The following is a 22663-nucleotide window of genomic DNA, read 5'->3' as shown; positions in this document are numbered from 1 at the left end:
TAAAATAACACTGGGTTGCCCCACTTTTTCAGCAAGTTCCTCAATATGTGCATAATTTCAAAAGTTGTGCTCTGCGGAGATAAAATTCCCAGCGGAGATTTATGGAATGGACTTGGAGGTGCTTAAGGAACTGGGATTTCTGCCTCCTAAAAGCAGATTTACAGGCATGCACGCACACCTCTATTTCTGCTTCACTTCTAAGTAGAGCACGCGCTATACATACACCACACGAGGGAGAAAAACATATCCACATTTCACAGGCAAACTAGGTAATGTCAGAATCTCATCTGAGGAGATGGGAAGGGTTTTGTTTGCATATTAAAATGCATATGAAAAGAGCTAAGAATAGGCATCCGTTTCATTAATGGAAAGTAGATTCCTGAGGGCTGTCTGGATAGGGTTGTTTGGTCTTTATGAGCCTGAGAGCATGTTTTTGCGGGGAAGAATCTTTTTTCTTCCCCTAACTTGGGTAGGGGGCTTTTATAGCCAAAAGGGTGTATTCTGTTCTATGCTGCAGATCAGAAAATCAAATTTGTGCCTATGGTGCACTACAAAATAATGGAAAAGCCAAACCCTTTTTGTTTTCAGTGGTACCCGACACATTCGACTTAACCTTGAAGGTTCTATTTGATGGTGATCTAGTCTCTTTGTTCAGCCCCAATAAATAACACGTGAGATACAACTCTATTTTGCAGAGCAGCTTTCATCTGACTGTAGCCTAACACTGAGAGCCAAAAATTATGAAGGTAATTACTTGTCTCCTCTTGCTTGTTTACATGGCCTTCCTCCTTCCTGGAAGAAATCAGTCTAACCTGATCTCTAGGACCTTTGGTGATGGAGACTACAATTCCTGGGCAATCTGTTTCACCGTTTCACTAACCTTAGCATTAGGAAGCTTTTTCCCAAATGTCTTTTTTCCTGCAGGGCAAACCTGTGGCTTCTTGTGGTACCTACCACAGTCAAAAAGAATAACCTATTCCTTTGTGCCAGCAAGTGTATAAGCTATTCTTTATCCACCTGAAACTACTTTTAATTAGCACATATAACCAGCCTGGAGACCTAGATGAAATGTGCTGCCTGAACCATGGCATTATAGGTCTGGAAATAAGCCCATCTGTTCCATTTTTCCCACTCCAGGGGATTAATAATTCTACATTCAGCAAAAAGAACCTTGGGACCACGAATGCCACAATCCCTATAGATCTAACTTCAGGTTGTCAGATCTCGTTCCCAAACTTGAGCAAGGGTTGTCCTAAATAGCCAAACTCTCTAGTGCTACGTATTAGTGCATAAGGTATTGGAGCATACTGAGCTCTGTGTTCCTGAGCAAGCCAAGATGAAGTTCAGCCCTTGGCCAAATACTGAATGGAGTTGAGAAAGGACTGCATTTAAAAGGTTGAAGTTAACTCTGGTTTAAGTCTGTGTCTGCACTCACATGCATACCTAGGAGAAATTTTTGCTGAAGGTTGGAAATTTGTCTCCAGAGAAGAAAATGGTGTCACTGGAGAAGAAAATGTCATGGCAGTAGCCAGTATTGGGCATATTGGGAAAAGTATAAAAACAGGGTTCATAATGGAGTGACACATACTCCCGCAACCTGCAGTTTGACTCTCTCTTTTCAGAGCTTGGACTGAATCCATATTTGCTTGTGTGCAAACAGTGTGGATGGTCACCAGAAGCTCATACATGTTAAGCTGACCTTCCTAGGCCACAAGTCTACCAGCAACAGTCTTGTGGAAATCTGTTCAAGCCAGTATATCCCAGTATAGTCAGAACAGAGACCATCAAGATCTAAAAATTTAAAAAAAACAACAAAAAACCAAAAAGCAAAACCCCAAAATATTAAATGTCTAGCAGAGAAGTCACTGCCAATGCCCAGTCTCAACTCGATATTCAGGACTGCAGATGCAGTAAAGCACCAAAAGCTGCTGCCTGTAATATTTGAGGGGCTGTTGTTTTAACTTTCTGTTTGCATCAGTGTCCGGTAGCTCTTGAGATGACTGTTTGTAACTTACTCAACCTGATGCCCACTGAGCAATGAAATGGGCCCCTGGGACATTCTTTTTTCTTCTTCCCCTCCCATCTCACATTTTAGTTCCCTCATACATTTCAACAGGTTCGTAACAACTTTGTTTTGCCTCACTACTTTCATCGCTCCCCTCCCCAGGTTATTTACCAAATGGAGGTACTGCTGCAGAAAGGGCAAATGGATTGAGGGATTCAGAGCTCCAACGTGCAAATAAGAAAACTGCATCTCTCTCTGCACGTGCCAAAGCAACAGGGGTGAAAGGGGCACAGCAGTTAACTTTCTGGATCATGGGTACATGGGAGCACAAAATAACTACTCTCTTCTGATTTTGCAGAGTAAATTCCAGTATTCTGGCTACAACATTCCATCAGCCACTCATTTCTAGAGAACATATTATGGAAATAACAGTATATTTTTATCTTTTGCATCTTGCTAGGCATGATGTGTGAGCCACTGTTTGAGACAGAATACTGCCTAAACACACATTTGGCCTGACAAAATGTAGCCGTAAATTCCTCTGTGTAGAAGAAGAAGGGCTATAACACCTGGATGCAGCAAAGTTTTCCCATCATTTGTGATCCCCAGGCCTATAGCCAAAATACATCCACTGTGTGCACAGGGAGTGTTGCAACATTCTCAGTACACCCATATCAGTGTGTCCCATCGTGACAGCAAATGTCCCAATAGACTTAAGCTGACCTATAAACATTTCTACCAATTGAGGCCACAGGTGTTGCAAGGAAATATTTGAGAACTTCTGCAGCATGTAAGTTGATACTCCAGCTTTTCAGAAAAATCTATTGAGTGTTGGAAGCTCTTTTGGAATTGCATTAATTTTAACATATCTTGGAAAACTGGAGACCTTTCAAGGGACTTGAGGGCTGGCGAACACTTAATGGAGTTAAACGCTGGACTGTAAAGACTGATCCTCAGCAAACAAAATCACTGTTAACTCAGAATTTAATCAAAAAAAAGAAAATTCAAAGTTAAAAATACCACTATAGCACCAGATGACATTGTTCCCTGGAAAGTAGGTCTCATCAAAGAAACCTGTTAACTTTTTGAGGAGGTTTCATGTCTGGTTGATAAAGAAAGTCATGATGATATAACCTACTTTGGTTTCACTAGATTGTAACCACGTGCCTTCCGGATTGAAGCTGCTGCCGTATAAAGAAACAAAAAGACACATCCTACATCAATTAAAACCTGTCTCAATACATTAAATGCTATTATCAGTGAATTGTGTCTTTTCGCTGCCATCACCCTAAAACCAAATTTTGAGCAAACATTATTCAATACTTTTTTTCACTGATATATAAATGCTATTTTTTGTTGATTTGTTTGTTTAGTGAAAGCTGGCATACAGCATAAGAATGATTGTGAAGTCAATAATAAAGAGGACAAGTTACCATTACAAAGATACCAAACACCACATTAAATGGCTAAAGTTCACTGAAGAGAGCCAAGTAAAAGGTTTATTTACCTCTGGAAACAAGGAAACTGAAGGGATTAGGAAGCTGAGTACGTCCTAGAAATCATCAAAATGGATGTACCACAAGTTCTTAAAGAAATCCTCTAATAAGAGCACTAAGACAAGCTTGCAAAATGTATTTATTTGATTTATTATTTATTGAAATCATGTCTCTGCATGCTGTATAATGAAAGCTGCTATGAAAATACAACATCCCACCCTCACTTGAAGAAAAGTGTTAAAATAGTGCAGCTACGTTTTTCAAAGAAAATGAACTTTAGGGTGCAAAAATCACATCCATCAAGTGGATAAGAAGTATAGTAGTATTGTGTAGTTTTTCATAGTTTAACAGAACATCTGTGATATTGAGGAGGGCAACTTTTGTAGTTTTAAGTCTTGCAAGAGTAAGGTATTCCTGAATCAAATAACTGGTAATTGAAGTTAGTTGAATTAAGCATTGAAATAAGAGAGGATTTCCAAAAAGTGGCAGTAATTATATTTCAGGGTAATTTAAAAGTGGAGGTGGTGGACTCCACGTTCCCTGGAATCTCTGAAACAGGAACAGACAGGAGACTTAGCTGAAAATCAGGGTTTACGATTTGTTGGTCTTTTTGAAAGAGATGTTCTTTGCCTAAATGAGGAAGAAAGCAAAAATTATCCACATTTCCATGGAACTGGAAGTTCCCAGATCCCAGAAGTTTCTCAGCAAATATGACACTCTTGTGCATTTCATCGCTAGCTGGCAATTAACAAGCCCATTAAATGCTAGTTAATGAGAATGCTAATTTCACTGAGCAGCTGCAGGTGGCTCCCAGCACACCCAGTTCTGGGGCAGATCCTACATCTCACTGCCCAAAGCTGGGAAATATCCATCTTCCAAAATCCCCAGTCCTGGGGCGGCCCCATCAGAGCCATCTGCTCCGGAGCCAGAGAGGGTACAACAGTTAAAACACCCGGCTCTGGATAAACCCAGCAGAGGACCACCATAATGCAAGAAAATCAGTGTTCATGGCTTTGAGGACACATTATCAGCCAGCCCACCAAAACACAGCCTTGGACTTGATAAAAGTTCACGGGAACTGAAATATTTCAAGTAAAATCTTTCTAATCCAATGGCTGGTATTTTCATGTGCTTCTGCAGCAAAAGAAGCACAATAGGAGCAGTGTGGTTGATTTTGGGGAATTTCCAGTCCTGAAGAGGGAAATAGTAAATCCCGCTGGTGCCTGTTGTAGAGTGTGACCTAGTGTACATGAACATTTGAGAGGGGAACTCAGCCATCTAGCGTCTGGATTGCAAAGACAGTCAGGGTTTTAGCAGCTGATAGAGTTTTCTTCCCAAAGCTCTCATGCTTGCAGCTTGTAGCTTTAGTGATGAAAGATTTGGGTTCCTCCCAGCTCGCTCTGTGTGAAAGATTTATATAGCTGTGGCAGCATGTGGAACTGAAAGTACAGATAAACCTCTGCACCTTTTGATGCTAATTCAAGCAGAACCTTCAAGCATTGAAAGTTCAGCATCATTATTAATATAAAAACCTTTAAACGCAACAATACACCCCCAGCCCTGCACACCACACACCATTGTACTTACTTTACTTTTATTTCTTCTAATTACAAAGCATTACTCACAAGAATGACAGATTTTATTACTCACTATTATACAATTTCTTTATTCTTCAGTCCTACCAAAAAGAAAGTATGGAAAAAAAGTTATTTGAGAAAAAGAAAAGAATACCCCTAATAACAAATGACTTAATTTTAAGAACAAATTTTGATGCCAAGACATTACTTTTGCTGAATTTGCCAGTTTGGTTAAAACTCTTGCCATGTTTGACTTATCTAATAAATGCCACATGAAGTAATTCTGTAGTTAGCTTAAAATTTGTCACTCTCGTGACTAATTCCTTTTAATTAGACTTAACATATAAAAAAAAAGATGTCATAATTTAAAGTGAAGTAATGTATTGATTGGATGAGGACTTAACAGCATAAGTAGTCCTATAGAAAAATTATTCAAGTGAGCATGTTTTTAATATCAGGCAGTTTTCTTTCACTCTCCTGGGTCCTACTGTATATTACATCTCATGCTATGATCCTTCCAGATTTCCTCTATGTGCACACTCCCAGGTGCACACATACATTAAGGAATTCTATTCATCAAGTCAAGCATGTGAATTAAAATGTTTAACCATTCAGTAACAAAATGCAGCATTTTGAGGACATCCAGAAGGGAAACAGCCTTCTTTCCCCAACGATTTTTGACCACAGTTGATATGTGACTGTAACAGCAAAGGCAAGAGCAATGGAGCTTTACCCCCAGATAGCCTAGGAAATAAAATCTGAGAAGGCAGATTGATGGCATCACCTTTCAGCCATATATCCATGACATGTTCATCCTGTGCCACTTCACAAAATTATGAAGATGTTTGCAAGACTTCATGTTGCTTGGGTAAAAGTGTCTGAAAAACACCTCTTTGGGTGTTAAGATGAAAGCTCAGTCTTTGGGCAGCTTTATCTAGTCTACGTTCAGGATTTTTCTCTTTTATGTGACAGATGCCTTCAGCATAAATGAATTGCCTGAAATAGTGTCATCTTAACCCAGAACTTTTTAATACGTCATTGCACTTTATTTTTTTAGCATCATCATGGTCATGCAATCAGCTACAGCAATGTACTGTCATTGTGCTGTTACCCATGTTTGCTTGAAAAGACTTCCCCTGGAATCTCCTTCTCTTGTTCTGCTTTTTATATAGGAATCCTAATGAAATCTTACTGGATTGTCACTTAAGATAGCCCAAGGAAAACATGTAGATCCCGTAAAAACTATCCAGATTAAAGCTATCCTTCAACACCTACGGTTCACAGGTCCTGCCCAGGCCAAGGAGCCTTGAGGGATGGCTGGTGAGCCTGCAGGATCTTTCAGAAACTCAGGTAATTTACAACATTTATTTGCAAGTAGCTAGTCCACTCTAAGCTTGGGTCTTCAAACAACTCTCTTGGGAAGAGGGGTAGGAATTTAGACAAGGTTGAGAATTCAGTCTTATATTTCTTCTTCTCCTTCCTTTCTTCCAAAAGTGCTGAATGACGAGTTCTATGCTAATAAACATGATTGTTGACATCTGTGTGATCTCCTGAATTACTTAGTAAAGCTGTGCACTTGGCCTCTGTGTCCATTGCCGATAGTTGATTTATAGTAATTTGTGAAGAAGCCAAGAAGAGCAGGGACAGACCGGAGCCCTGAGGCAGGCCATTATTTTGAGACTGTAGTTCCATTCGAGCTGAAACCTGGAATTTCTCAGCAGCAGTTCCACAATTTGACAGCTCACAATGCAAAAATAATGAGGAATATTTATTTAACCTATATGACATGTTAAGGCACAAATATCAGGCTAGTTTAATATTAAGACCACCAAAACAGATGTATGTACTGTGTACCACTTCCTGAATGGAGGAAGCACACTGTAGGCTTTTCAGACTCCATTAGTGCATCCAATGCCCAATACACTGTGCAAGGAATCTGCACTTGCATCCTATCAAAGAAATAGGGCCATAACTCGTTGGTGTCCCTGAGATTAATCCTGTGTGTCATTGTATCTCTAGCGCTGGTCTTCCTTCTTGGAAGGAAGGCTAACTAACTGCTAGCTGATTATCTGCTTGCGTTTTCCTCTGTTTTTCAGGAGCTGAGGGGAAATATTACTAAGCCTGTAAGCTTTTCCAGTGTCAGTCACCCATTTTATTGCACCCAGTCCTTTCCTTCTTTGCCTTTGTTTTGTTTCTTACACAGTGGCAGCAGCCTATGGAAAGACTTCTGCCTTCTGCAGAAACTTCTTTGGACCAATTTTGGCAGAGGCGTGCCAATGCCTTTTGAGATTCCCATCTAGGCTCCTTCAAGAGTGAAGTTGTACAAGATACGAGTTAGGTGAATAGGTTAATTCATAAAGCTGACCAGATGGCTTTCTTGTCATTCCAGACAGGATTTCTAGTGATAGTTACCGTGTTTATGGATTCTTCACTGACTGAAAAAAAAAAGACTCAAAACTTGTTGATGCTTTATTTCTAGCTTAAAGTGCTTGAGTTAACTCACCTGTTGCCCCCAAGCATGGACAAAAGAGTTTTACCCCATGGAGTTAAGACAGAGTAAGTTTACGAAGCCAATAAGAAGGTCAGCTCCATATTGACCAAGATATGAAGTCAAGCCCTGCTCAGGATCCATGCCAGCAGACCACTTCAACTCATTGTAGTTGTAAAAAGGTGCTTGATCAATAGATCGGAATTGTATGGTGAACCTCAAATGAATAGATCCTTGACTTTGACTTACACAAATTGCTTCTGGCAAGAAATTGAGCTTGGCTGGTTTAAAGCTTAAACTGTTTTCCTAGGCACTGGACAAATCTTTTTCACGTTAAACTATCCCTTTCTCTCTCTTATGTTTGCTTCCCAGGGATATATACATTGACTAGAGCTGGGAGTTTCTTGTAATGTGGGGCACAAAGGTGATGGCTCTGATGATGATGTTTGCACTGCCAAACAGCCAACAGGACTTGCTTGCACTGCTAGCACATATTAATATGCACAAAAAGCACAGTGCATCACACAGCTATTGCACAACTTATCTCCTGGATTCTTGAAAAATGACTGAACTGGCTGGTTTTATCCATGCAAAGTTCCCATACCCTGGCAGTATCAAGAACCTTTTTACTGTCAGCCAAAAGGATGCTCTCAGGGGAGGTGGTAAAAGCGTGTTGCTGGAGATATTTTAAAGCCAATCTGAGGAAAGTCTGTAATGCTCTGGTGAGGTAAATAATCCTCTGGAAGTGAGTCCAAACAGCTAACAAGTCTTCTTTGGCTTTTAAACAGCAATTCATTCCCCTGGTGCAGAACAATTTCCAGACATAATCTTCCACTCAGCCTCTACATCTCCAGGCAAAGCACATTGGGTAACACTACTCAGCATGGCTGAGGGCTACAGCAACAGGCCTTGATCCCTCCTTTGTGAAAATGTTTCCTACGAGTGCATTTTTCTGAATCAAACCACTCCTGGGAATGCTCAAATGTGAACAGAAGCACCATGGGGAGTGTACTTAGAGATTGTTTCTTCCCTCAAATGTCAACATAATAGTCTGAGAGTTACTTCTCCTGGAGAATCCATCAGAGGCAGGTGTCCTTTGATGAACTCCAGGAGTTTTTAAAGCTGATTGCAAACACATCAGCAATGAGAGGAAGTGGGGTGAGCCAGAGAAAGGAAAATGTCATCCTCTTATGCAGCTGGAGTTCGTGGTAAGTGGTGACAATGCACCATCAGCAAGAAGACTCTTTGTCCCCACAGTGGTCTGTACCACACTACCGATCTGTGTGGAGGCTCTGGCATAAAATCCATGGTATGTCTCAACCTGCTCTTCTTCTTTGGAGGAAAATAGCTGACAGACACTCAGCACCATCAAATCATGATTCTTAGTATCAGCATCCCACATTGGTTTTAAGGAGTGGTAAACAGAAACAGTTTCCTCTGGCATCAATTTACAACTCACCTGGTCTGGCAGTAAAACAAAACCTTGGCAAAAAAACAGGAGCCCAGGAATTAATGAATTTATTGCATCCAGCCACCCGTGTCCTTTTTCTCTCTGTGGTGACTCGATCCAGATTTCTGAGATGAAAGTTAAAGGACTGAACTGGAACTAGTTCTTAAATAATGTATCCCCTCCTAAGGATAGTGTTTTCCTGAAGGCCAACAGGTAGAGCTTTATATCTCACAGCATGAAGATCTATGTTCCTTCTAATACCTTTTTCTCTTCATCTTTAGTTTGATTTCTATCATCATCTGCATTGTCCTCCATCCCCAAAAATCCCCAAATAGCTTTGCATCCACTTGCCAAGTTCAACTAAATTTGACTGATAGAATAGCAGAAGACTTAAAAGTACTTAAATCCTACAATGGACTAATTCTGTGGGCTATGTGCATCTCCTCCAAAGGCTTTTGGCTTTGTCCACTTGAAACTATGAGACAGTGGATACTATTGGCTTGTTTCACAACCAAAAGACAGGGCCCAGCTGGCCATTAAGCATGGTGGAGAGCTGACTAGCTGCAGCACAGGCAGCATATGGCTGGTGGCACGCTGAGTAGAAAGAGGCCATAAGTAGATTTGACCATGTTTCTATGTAAGAAAGGAGGATGAGAGGACTTAGAGGCATTGCTATGGAGGATCTAGGGTACATGGAAAAGCTTTGGAAGGAATAGAAAGCCATATGAAAGAGCTGAGGAAATAATAAGCAGTTATATGCAATCAATCTTCTGTAGCCTGCTCCTTACAATGATGATGTGTTTAATCGGTGCCAGTAATCTCACTAATAAATGGACAAATGAAGATGGGTTTCTAGGATGCTGAACTGTGAATAGCCTAAACAGGCATTTAAAAATAAAATTTAGATATCTATATTCTTCCATTAATCTGTGAGCAAGTAATGGGAAAAAATTAATGAAAGAGACCGAGTCTGAGGAAGCTGTATGGCTTCATTCAAACTTGATCATTACTGGATCATTTAACCATGTATGCCATGCCATAGTGTTGGCTTTTTCCTGGCGATATTGAATGATACCTCCAGGATTTCATTGTTGCCTTTTTCAGCATCCCATGAAGGTCAGCGTTCCTCCAGGCCCATGAAGAAGAGATGTTACAGAGGGATGCCAGATGAATTCTCCTCATTGAAGCCTTCTAGAGCCCAAACTCATTGCCAAACTATTGGTGGAAACAAGTGCATTCAAATGACAAAAGCTAAGGGGCATTAAGATGCAATGTCTGTGTATAAGTAGAGGTTCAGTTTGTTTAATGAGTTCACATTAAATTCACACCCTTACTTAAGTCAGAACAAGAAACAGGAGGGATTTTCTCAGTCATCAGTACAAGTCCAACTACATCCAGAATGAGGTCATATTTTGTGAGCTGATGAAGCTCAATTTTAAAGGCAGCTCAGATTGTTTTGTACCATGTGTTCCCTTATACATATATCCTTAGCCTGAGGACAATGTGAGAAAACCTACCTGAGGACAATATCAGCTCCTTTAAAAACAGAGAACGATATCAGCTCCTTGAAAACAGGCTCTGGGTTTTTCATTTGTTTGTTTTTTTGGTGGAGAGTTTTTTGTTGTCATTTGCTTGTTTGTTTTGTAACTGTGGGCAACCAGCTGCTTCCCAGGGTGCTCCCAGGAAAAGAAAATGCTGTGACAGACCACACAGAGCAACTTTAATTTCAATGGTGAACAACTGTTCTGAGATATTCTTAAGATGCCTGGCAAAGCCAAAGCAGCTCTGGCACTGGATTAGAATGAAGAAAAACAGCACTGCAGGGAAAAACAACCCTCTAGAAATGGCAACCTTGTGAAAGGATCCATCTGCTTGCAGATTTTCATGGATCACATCAGGCTTGGTATTATGTCAGTCGTGGGGCAACAAATACACAGTCCTTTTGAAAGCAAATGGGCTATACTGGGAAAGGTTGAGGGCTGAATTGGTCCTGACTCGAGATGGGGAGCAGCAAAGCTCCTCGTCCAGAATTGACCTCTCTTCTCTGCTCCCTTCTTATGCTGGATAAATCATGCCTCAGTGGAAGACCATGCTGTGACTTTCATGGCCCATTTGGCCCTTTGGTGCTTTATTTTCTATTACCTACTACAGAATAGCATAGATGAAAAATAATAGTGGTGGTGATTTGTTTCCCTTAAACTCACAGACCACTGGCCGTTCCAGAGTAAAGGTGGCATTTTCTTCACAATTAAGACACCTACATGTCTACAACCTCCTCTTTTCACTTTTCTGCAGGAATGCTATGTGATTTTTCACACTTGTAGTATTTATTTCTTGATCTTAGATCTATGGAAACCGAAGTAGCATTGTAAAGCTTGCATTCCTATGGTCTTTCCAGTAGCGGGAGCAAAAATAAGCCTCAGAAGTTGCATTCATGCAATACATGAACACCAGCTCGGTAGACCTGAGATGTCCAGACAGTTTAAGCAATGTCAAAGAAGCATCTTGACTTGTGAGGTTGGGCCATACCACTGGAGACAGAATCAATCACGGTGTAATGAAACATTCAAGCCCTCAGTTGTTACAAAATAAGACTCACAACACAGTGTTTACTCCGCTGAAGTGCAGCTCATATAAATCTGGACCACTAAATCTTTTGAAGTCATTAGGTCTGACTGTGCTTGTGGATTTCTACTAAAGGTCAGGGTACCAATGACAGTGTCAACTTGCTCATATTTTCTGGCCATCCAAGGGTTGACTTGGACTCAGGAGCACTTTTGTGTGAGCTGGCTTGTTCCTTCTCCCATGCTCAGCCTACAGAATTGTTAGGGCATATTCAGAGGACATGAGAGAGGAGTCTAGTGGCTGCTCAGAGCAGCAAATGAATCTAGGGGTTGAGGCATCTATCCCTCCTTCTGTCTAATGTTTTAATACACTATAAAAAGAAAAAAGAAAACAGATAAATAATACAACACATACTCTTTTCTTTCTCTCATTCCTTTCTGAAAGGGAAGACTCTCCAGTCTACTCTGTGTCAGCAGAGAATCATCCGTGTAAGAACAAACAGCATGTAATCATCTAACAAGAGAAGGGAGCAATGCACTGCCTTCTGTCTGGATTGCCAGCAATTTGCCTGGGGAAGCTGCTTGCTTATTTACTTGAATACTTGATTACTTGAGTACTGTTCCTCCAAGACAGGCAGAATTGCCAGGAAAGAGATGGTGTTCCTACCACGGAGCAGATGATCAGCCCTTTTAACATACTAGCTTCTTTCTATTAGTGGCAGGGTTGGTGACCTCCCAGAGCACGTGTAAAATCAACCTCTTTGCAACTTCTTTGTGAGTTTCCTTAGTCACAGCGTGACATTTCTCCTGCATCCCAATTGAGGTAGCAGATGTACTCGTAATTTCTTTCTCTCAACTAGTATAGCCGCTGAGTTATGTTTATTCATGTCAAACTGATTTTTTTTTCTTTTTTACTACTTTCCTATCCCCCAGTCCTAGATTTTCTAAGCAATTTAACTGAAAAATATCTCATGAGAAAGTTAGCTTATTGATAACAGACAGTAAGGCCACGTGAGAAGGAAATATGGCAGCCTGAAAAACAACAGCTAAAAAAATCAACTAAACGCATAATCCCTTCCAAAAAATCTGGCAAATAATTATTTAAAAGGACACGTCCAACAAAACCTTTAAAGAAACCAGCCTACTACCCGACAAACAAGACCAATTAGCAAAACTGCAATGCATTAACCAGTGAGAAGAGAAAACATTCTAAGGTTTCATTTGCTGATCTTCTGGCATAGGGATGCTGGACATGATGTAACACCAGCCAGGAGAAATATGAGCTTTTATGTGCAAAAAGACAGCAGGAGATGAGAAAGCAGCTCCTCTGATGGATTTCCTGATTGCACTGAGCCCCCCAGAATGTAAAGATTGGTATTTTTATTGTTTTGTCCACTATCATGGCCAGAGATTTAATGGATATCATTTACAGAGATGATAGGATATTTAATTTCCAGCACAGGTTTCTTTTGACTCACTCTTTTTCTCTTTTAACTTTAGGTTATATCTAATCTTCCCCATCAATACTAGTATATAGAAGAGCTCTTTCTACAACCTGGTCAATGAAAAAAAAAAAAGAAATCCCCAATAATGAACTTTAGGCAGCATTAAAGAATCTCTGCAATTCTCCAGTGAAAGTCATGTCTCCTGAAGTCTTAAGGTCAATGACTGAAGGCTATGTGACACTTCAAGAGATGGTTTTCTAACCTGGTTTCCTCAGGAAACAAACTTAGGCAATTCTTTTGCACATGTGTGCAACCATACAAATAACCATCTGCCCAATTGTCACCTGTGTCTGACAAGAAGGCAGAATTTCCAAATTATATTGATTTCTTCCATTGTAAAAATTGGTTCTGAGTAAGCACAACCCTTATTAGATATCAGAGGGGCCATCACATTCCTTTGTGTTGACTCAAAACTGCACTGGAAATCAGTGCACTGCTGCTCATTGACCATCATAAAATTCAATAGCAACTAGAACACATCAAGGAAAATTAAAAAGTGACTGATGTTAAACATTGTTTATATACATTATCAAGGACTGTCAGTGTGTCCAAGCATTTGCAAATGAGGAAGAGAAGGCAGATGAAGGATAGGAAAAAAGCAAGCTTTGTTATCCATATTTTAATGATAAGCAGCAAATATGCAGAACTATTACGTGATTTTTTTTTCCAAGGTTATTTATGTACTGGCAGTCAATGGGGAAAGTGGCAACCATCCTGAAATTTCCTAACAACCAGTATAAAGTAGGAGCCTTTTTTTCTCACTTACGGATCTAGTTTTCTGTTCCAAATGGGTTTATCTGAATGAATTACAGATCTCGCTAACATATTGCCATATAACTCCCAAATCTGGTTCTACATTTTGAAGAAGTAAGTTCCTTTAGCAGCTTGTACACCTCTTCTGAGAGATGAGAGAGAAGAAAAAAAACCCAAAACTCTTCCCTTTTCCCTTATTTCCAATTCTGTGGGGGTCTGAGCTGAAGACTCCAGGAACTTAATGTCTGTGTCTGCCAAGAAAAAAACCAAAGCACACATAGCAGCAGAATTTCCTTTTTTTGTGTTCAGCTAACAGGCATTTGAATTGAGCATTTCCTACGCTTAGCTTTTGTAGAGGAAGGATGTCCCAAACAGCGCTGGCTTCCAGTGACATCAGCTCAAGCCTCAGGTTTGCTACTAACACCTTGGGTTGGATGGATTGGGATCTAGCAAAAATACCCCAGCAAACATCGTTAGCTCAGCTGCCTTGCTTATCACATTGAATTAGAGCTACAGCCAGTTGATACCCTGCAGCATTGACAGTCCATGCACGGGTTATGCAATATGATAGGCTGACACCTCCAAATAGAGACATATCCACGTCTTTCCTTCCCACTGCCTAATAACCAAAGGGATAGCAGCAGGTTTTTTCCTCACCGGAGGTAAAGGTGGATGCAAAAAAACTGTAATGTGATCAATAGTCAGGGAGCGGGGAAGGGGGAATGAGACAGTCATGAATACATGATGCTGCTGCATACTGATTGCTAGGCTGGTGCCTCTAATAAATATTCTACCCAAAAGGCTCTGCCAGCTAAGTCGTTACCAACTGGAAATGCCAAATTTTTCACCACCATTTTTTTCAGCGTTAACATTGGAGTAGCAATGCTGGCACAAAGCAGAGCAAGGCAGAGTTTCCCCAGAAAGAGGGAACGAAAAATCAAAATTAAGCTGCTTTTCTTTTCATCCTTTTAGACTGGAGCAGATAACTGAAGATGGAGGCCTCGACGATTAAGAGGGAAATGCAGCATCTCTGTATTGTCTTTTATAATTGCCCACACACTCGGGTGAGGGAGGCCTTGTTGTGTGTCGGGTGGCTCAAATCAGCTTTATCACTGGGGAGATTTAATAGTCTAACAGTTGTTTCTCAGGCACTCAATAGATTTGCAGCATGGGGACGTGCTACAAAAATGTAGAACACCAAAACATATTATTAGTGATGCATTTAATGATAAACTGTCTCCTCAGCTGAATCAATCTCTCTGTTAAATGCCTTTCTCATTAGATAATCCGGAAATTCTATCATTTACTGTAAGATGGAGCTTGCTTGTGTAACCGGAACGTTATTTCTCTCTTCACTCCATCTTCATTGCTATCTCATCAACAAAATGAAAGGCATTCATAATAATAATAATAATAATAATAATAATAATAATAATAATAATAAACCAAATACTTTTTTGTAGACCCTCCCAAGGTAGAATGGCCTCTTTGAGAAAATGCGCTTTCTTAAGTCCAGGTTCAGGTACTTGGTATCACACGATATTGAGGTGACATAACCATACTTATTTATTCATTTTTCCCCAAGGTCCTTTGATTGAAATTTCTATTTTATGTCTACCAGAACACACGTCTGGTTTTGGCTGCTTCCCTCCTGGTTTCCTGCAGAAAAAAAAAAAGGGCAATTTTTTTTATACCATATTATCTTCTAGATTTATAACAAGTCTTATTTTGTCAGCAAAGTATAAGAAGCAAGCACATTTTGCAGATGGTGTAATTTGAGGAATGCCTCTCAATTCCTCCTTCAGTGTGTAAGATCTTCTCTAAAGCAGACTGTCCCACTCCCACTCTTGGATTTCAAGAGGGTTTAGTCTTATTATTACACTTGTTAACGGAAAACAGTGCAATGGATTTTTGATCATTGAAAAAAGCAAGTTCCATCAAAATGTAAACATTTAGCTAAATCACACTCATTTCAGTGACATTTTCCAGTTTGTTATGAAAAACATTTCAACCAGCAATTTAATGAAGATTTTTGCAGCTTGTTTTTACTTTTAAAAAGCTGTACATTCTCACTTCTCTTTGAGAGGTTGTTTTTCTCACTTTTAACTTCATGCTGCCTGTTCTTTTGCCATGGAAATTCACGAAAAGAGAAGTGGTATTGAAGTGATTTTTATTATGTTTTGCCAATGCTACTTCTCTCATTTCCATTCATTTTTTAAGGGAAAGGACAAAGGCTGATTAAAAAATTAAGACAAAATTAATATCATAACTATGAATTAAACACTTTTCTTTTTCCTTCTGAAAAAGCTAAACTACCAGACACTTCAAAGAAAGTCTTCCTCTGTTTGCTTGTTCTTGCCTGAAATCCTAAGGAAACTAAATTTAAACAACTCATGATCACTTGGCACGTGTGTTTACTTTCTTGTATGCCATTTTTTGCTTTCCTCCCTGTTCGTATTTTCTTCCTTAATAAATTATACAGCCAGCAGACAATTTCAACTTACTTAATTTGTCAGGAGGGAGAATTATTAAAGTATTCCTAACTTTCAGTGAAATGTGTGGCTTAAAGAAAAGAGAGAGGTGTGAGATGGGTCATACCTTCACAACCGTGACTTGTTATCAGAGGATCCACATCGGTGTTAAACCCCAAGACAGGTATCCTGAGGAAACCACGGGTGCGTTCATGTGATTTAGGGTGCGTGTTTCTGATGAACGTGTTTCCATCTGAAAAAATCACCGGAGGATCCTTGCTCCATCTCTGGAGAGCAAGGCAATGGGGTCAATGAAATTCGCGACATAATCTCCATTCAACACCAGCACTTGGTAAGACAAATAACATCCTACATTCTGCTGACTTGTTCTCTGGGGGTTACTAAAACAGGGAGTTCAGTGTGGCGTGCTGAGGTCTGAAGTTAGGTGGTAGAAACCCAGCCCTGGACTGGTTTGGCTGCCTTTGCAACTGTTTTGTTGCTTTCCTTGTGGAGGCATTGCAGGAAGCTAATTACTTCAGGGATTCCTAGAGGTAGTTCCTACTTCAAAAGTGCATGATTTCTAGCAAAACATCTGATCAAAGCACCTCTTTATGACTAACACATTTCTGTAATTATGTCTTTCAGAAATTCCTTTACTGGCTTGTCCCTTAACTGAAGGTAAAGAGAAGCAATTCAGCCCCTTCCTCTCCCAACTCTTCCTCTTCTCTGACTCACCACAACAGAGAAGTTTTGGCATCAGAGTCCATCCCCCCCCGGGAAGGGAGTGCTGTCGCAGATGCGGGCTGCCTTTGGAAGTGATTCAGGTGGGAGTAGGAGGCATATGATTGTTAAAACATAATAAGAGAGACACTCCCAATTAGTAGGTAGCCCACTCTGCAATCAGCTGTGATGGGAACAGAGGAACAGGAAATTCGGTGTCAGAGAGATGATGCAGCAGGAGTGGTTATCACTACCCGTGCGCCTCAATGGCTAATTAAACCCACTGTTGCCCTTATGTGGCATTATTACATGACTGATGGGAAAAAGAAAATTATGAGAGCAAACTGGCTTCACGATGGGAATTGCTTCAGCTGTCAGCAGTTCATCTGCACTGACAGAGGTCCAGAAAAGGCTATAGGTGAGGAGTGAAGGTTTTGATAGCTCCTCCGGCCAGCCCTGCTTCTGTCCTAAATGATGTATAGATGTCTGGAGCCACACTGACCCCCTAATCAGGCTTCTGTATATCATTCTTCTCTTGGCAATCTCAGAAAGAGTTATGTCAAGTAATGTTATGTCATCTTACATTGCTTGAGATTTTCAGAGGGACTTCTTTTAAACTCTGCTACCTGAATATTGCAGGTAGAACAGAGCAATTAATGCACCTGAGAATTGACAGAAAAATCGGTGTGGGAAAAAAAAAAAATCCCCTCCATTACCACTGCTCCCTCCCAAGGGGTGGGTGGGGAAGATAAAACAGCACACCAGGTAGATCTAAACTATTTCTTTTGACTCAGAATGAAGTGCTTGGATTGTCTTCAAGTTACTTAAACTATAAAAAGATTGACCATTTATTTTATATGGAGGTCAATTTTTCAAATTAAAAAATGCCATTTTGAAATTAAGGGTGAAAAGGTTTAACTTAGAAAAATGTCAAAACAAAGGGGTTTGGCATTTCCAAAATGAAACATTTCATTTAGAAAATGTCAAAGGGAAATACACTGACATTTGAAAAAATATTCCCACATTACTGTTTTGCAATTTTTTGGCTAAAATGCCTGCTAAATTCAACCTAATTCTGTAAAGATTTTCATCCCTCTAAAATTTATTTTTATTTGGAACTATTATGTATTGAAATGAAAAAAAAAAATCCCCCATGTTCACTCTAGATGAATTTATAACCAGTTTTATGAGTGTCTACCAAAGATCTGATGTACTGGTATTCAGGTTAAGGCCAAGGTGACCTGTTGCATTCAAGCTTGCTGACCAACCCAGAAGATAAACAAATAATATGCAAAAAGTTCTATATCAGTCCCACTTTCTCATCTGTGATTACCTGTTAGCTTCTGATACACGTACATTAAACAAGTCACATATCACCTGGACTAGAGTCTTGAAGGAACTCACATATGAAATTTTGGCCAAGGTGTATAATCCCTCATTACAAATGGCCACTGTTGCCAAAGACTGAAATAACTAATCTAATTCCCACCGTCAAAAGATGGGATAATAAGCAGTAGACTCTTTATAGAGAGATATTACATTGTGACTCCTTGGCAAACGAGCCTACAATAAAGAATGAGACCACTAAGTGTAGGGTAAATATGGACTGCTGGGAAATAGTCTACATGGCTCTGTAAAGGAAAATCAGCTGCAGTTCAGGGAGGGTAAGAGTCCACTGGAAATCCAGTGGAAAAACTGTGTTCGGACTTCCAAAAAGCCTCCACACAAAGGGTTATTAAAAAATATAATATGCCACAGGATTGGAGAATAGTTTCTTTCATGGGCTGATATCTGTTTAAAAGGAAAACTAGGACTGAATAGTCACTCAGAAGAGTGGGGTGAAATGCCATGGTGATGAGGTCCAGAAGGACCTCCCAGGATCGCATGAGTGGGCAGCAAAGTGGTGGATGAATATCAGTACAAATAAATGTTATGTGCCTAGGGAAAAGCAATCTAAACCATACCTGCATGCTGCTGTACTCAAAACTGTCAGTTAAAACTCAGGAAAGATATCCTGGAGTCCTCACTGGGAGTTTTCTGAAATCACTGGCTTTGTGTGCCACGACAGCCAAAAATGCTGACAAAATGCTGGTCCTCACCAAGAATGTTTTTGAAAACAAGACAGAGGGAGTAATTTTGTTGTTACACAGAATTTTGATGCACTCACACATTGAGTAATCTGTGCAGTTCTGGCCTCTGTCTCTCAAGAAAACCTAGTGGAGGTAAGAGAAGGTCCAGATAAAAGCAAGTAAGATAAACAGGAGGGTGGAGTAGCTGTCTTTAGAGGAGAGGCTAAAAAGACTGCTCTTCAGTCTGGAGAGAAGAAAGCTGGGGAAGTGGAGGGTAAGGCTGAGGATTACGAGAACACGAAGATGGCTGATAAACGAAATGGGCAACTGTTTTTCAACAAAATTAGTAGAAGATCAGAAAACAGGCCACATATTGCTTCTTAATCCAGCAGACAGAATATGGGACTCGCTGCTGCACTAGGCAGTGGAGTCAGACAAGAGAATTCAAGGGCAATAGTTACTCAAAACAGAAACAAAAAGGAATTGTCAGAGATGTCCCTTTACCTTCTCTAATACAGCAGCTGTGGATGCATGGGGAGTAACAAGGGAAAAGACTGCAGAAAGTGGCCAAGGTATTTCAACCCCCAACATGGCACCTTCTAGTCCCTAATTCCAAATTCCGTTGCTGGAAAGGGAATCCTATGCTAGAAGGATTAGAGGTCTGACCCAATAAGTAATTTCTTACATCCTTATGCAAGTGCTGGGCAACAGCATGTCATGCAGATTGTTTGCTTCATTGTTAGCAAGCACATTCTGCTGAGGTTTGATGTCAACATTTCCCTTTTACCAACTTGAATATAGCTTGGTTTTAAAACATGATTTCATCTGAGCACTGTAGTGACCCAGTTACAACAATGGAAATATTATAAACACATGAGTAACAAGTCTATTCAATTATTCTCCACGGTTATAAGAAGCCAATTTGACTCAGGAACAACAGGCAAAATATATATTAAGCCATCTATTAATCATTATTACTTCTAGGTAAATTTTTTATAAATACCAGAATGAACTACCTAGATTTCAGTGGCTTTGCATTGATTTTATACTTTGGGTGCTTAAATCTGGGAAACAACGGATTCATTAACCCACTCGAAAAGTTCATGTGGATTTTCTTGAATTGGATTCCCTGTTAGGGAAGCATTCTGCAAAATTTCAGTGTCTTGTTGTTGGCTTTATCATTTTGGGTCTTGAATTTTGTAGAAAAGATCCTTAACAGTTAATCTCACTTACATCAGGATTTTTTTTTTTTTTTTTTTGCTTAGAAAATGCACACATGGAAACTTAAGAAAATCCAAATGAGCTTTCCAAGTGGGCTAATGAATCCACACAAACCCACTGTGTGGCACTTTTCTTGCCACCTCCGCCAAGGTAAGCCAGTTAACTAAGTCACTCTGTCCATTTCCAAGTGATGATTACATATTCCCTCTAACAGCCAAACAATTCTCCTCAAGTCTGGTTGCTACTATGGGGGTCCAGACCTCAGGAATTTCTAGCACAGGCTCATCTGTGGCTCTGCATGGTCTGGCTTTCAGTTAGGACCCAGCTCAGATAGATTTTTAGGTTGTGACCTACGACTGATTTTACTGTTGCACGTGACCACTAGCTCACATTCACAAATGTCGTGGGCTGAACTCAAGACTCCTCAGTTCAATCTGAAAGAGAATTAAACTAAAATAAATCAGGTCAAATTTCACTCTGAATACGGGCATGTCCACTTGCTTCTTCAATATGTTTAAAAACTTCCAAGTCACACTTCCATATGAATTAAGCTCCTGATGGTGCCTCCTATACAAGCTCTTGCACATAACTATATCTTGCTGAAGCTTGTACAGATTCTTTATGGCAATTTCATCAACAGCAGGCATGGGATTTTTCCTTCTTCATTTGGATATAGACTTTCTGTTTATGTGTGTCTCACTCTCCATCTAACTTATGTCCTGAGGCAGTCGTGCTTCCAGAGGGCACAGACTCGCCTGGGTCATGCATCCAAATGTGACAGTGGCAGCAACACTTCCAGTGCCTCCACATTGACAGGAGCAGGCGTTTGGCACAGTCCCACACTGGGAGAGGTGACACTTCAGAAGTCTCCTCAGCTCTGAGCATTATGAACAGAGATAGATGCAAAGACCCTTTATTCTTTTGATCTGTCTGGGGCTGACTGGGCCGTCTGTGTTTGTCATCAAGGGGCCAATGTTCAGGTAGAAGAAGAGATTTGAACAGTATGCAACTTTTGCCCTATCCTACTCTGAAGAAGTTTCTTGTTTCCATGAGAGTACAATAAAGTAACCAATAACAAACTAAAAGGCAATTAAAGGCTGGTGATTGAGTAGAGAAGTACATTAAAGTTTTGACTGTATTGTGTCTGGGGAGGCATATGGAATCTGCATGTCGGTTTGGATGGAGAACAATCAATTGTGCAGCCTGCTAACCCTGCAAACTTTGCACAGCCCAGATGGTGCCAAGGATTCTGAAGCAGCTCTTCAAAGGCTATAAATTGGCATAATTGAGGTCACTGCTTCACTCCCACCAGGGGTTCAGCCAACCATGTGCTGGCCTGCACCCATGCTCCCCAAAGAGATTGAAGAGGTGATCATGGTGAAACTCATCTTCCACAGCAACCCCAGGGACCAGCAAAAAAATCACTTGCTTGGACAAACAAGGATTGAAAGTAAAGGTCAAACAGAAGCGCGCCAGAAAACATATGGTGATTCTTCAAAGCAGGCATTTTGTTGTTCATCTCCTCCTGCAGTAACAACACTCAGAGCATGGAGTGTATATCCTGGCTCTCCACCAAGACTTCTTCCCTACGTATTTTGCTATTCTCACATTAAAAGCCTCTCCAGGGATTATGTTTCAACAACATCCTCATCAGATGATGCCACAGGGAAGTCCACCCCCACTCGCAGTTGTCTGCACCAGGACACCCAGAGTGTATCTCCCTGTCTAAGAAAAGCAGGGCATGGGGTGGAGGGAGTGGGCTGCCCTCCCCTTGGTTTTGTTCAGACACAGGGTCAGGATCTGGTCAAAATGCACAGTCTGGGTTAGGACTGCAGTACAGGCTTAGACAGAAGAAACATTCCTCAGGCGAAAAAAAAGTGCATCCTTCCCCCGAAGGATGGCTGTTTTCAGCTGTGTCCCGTTGGTTATTCAGTACAAGAGAATTAAAAGACGTGGTGATAGCATATGTCCATACATTTCGTGTGATTTGTTCAAACTTTTATGGTTTTAATATTTTGTACCTTCTATGAAAACTGGTTTGCTGCTAGGTGACTGTGCAAGTAAGATTTGATAAATGATATATATTAACACTATGGTTGAAACAATGGACAAAGGGTAACCGGGGAGATAATTACCAAGTCTAGTCAAGTGATTAACTAGTAATTATTCATAAGTTTTGCAGTTCTTTGCTCTTATGACTAGATGTTCCTGTACGCTAGATGAGAACAATGTTGAGATTGAACACGTGATTGAAACTGCATTAAGCTTCAAGATCAAAGAACAAGGACAAGAATAAAGACTTCAAGGACAGCCAGCAAGAACTTCAAATGGGTCGGTGGTCGCA

This window comes from Aquila chrysaetos, chromosome 4 (assembly GCF_900496995.4).
Source record: "Aquila chrysaetos chrysaetos chromosome 4, bAquChr1.4, whole genome shotgun sequence".
Taxonomy (NCBI): Eukaryota; Metazoa; Chordata; class Aves; order Accipitriformes; family Accipitridae; genus Aquila; species Aquila chrysaetos.
This window is presented reverse-complemented; position numbering follows the sequence as displayed.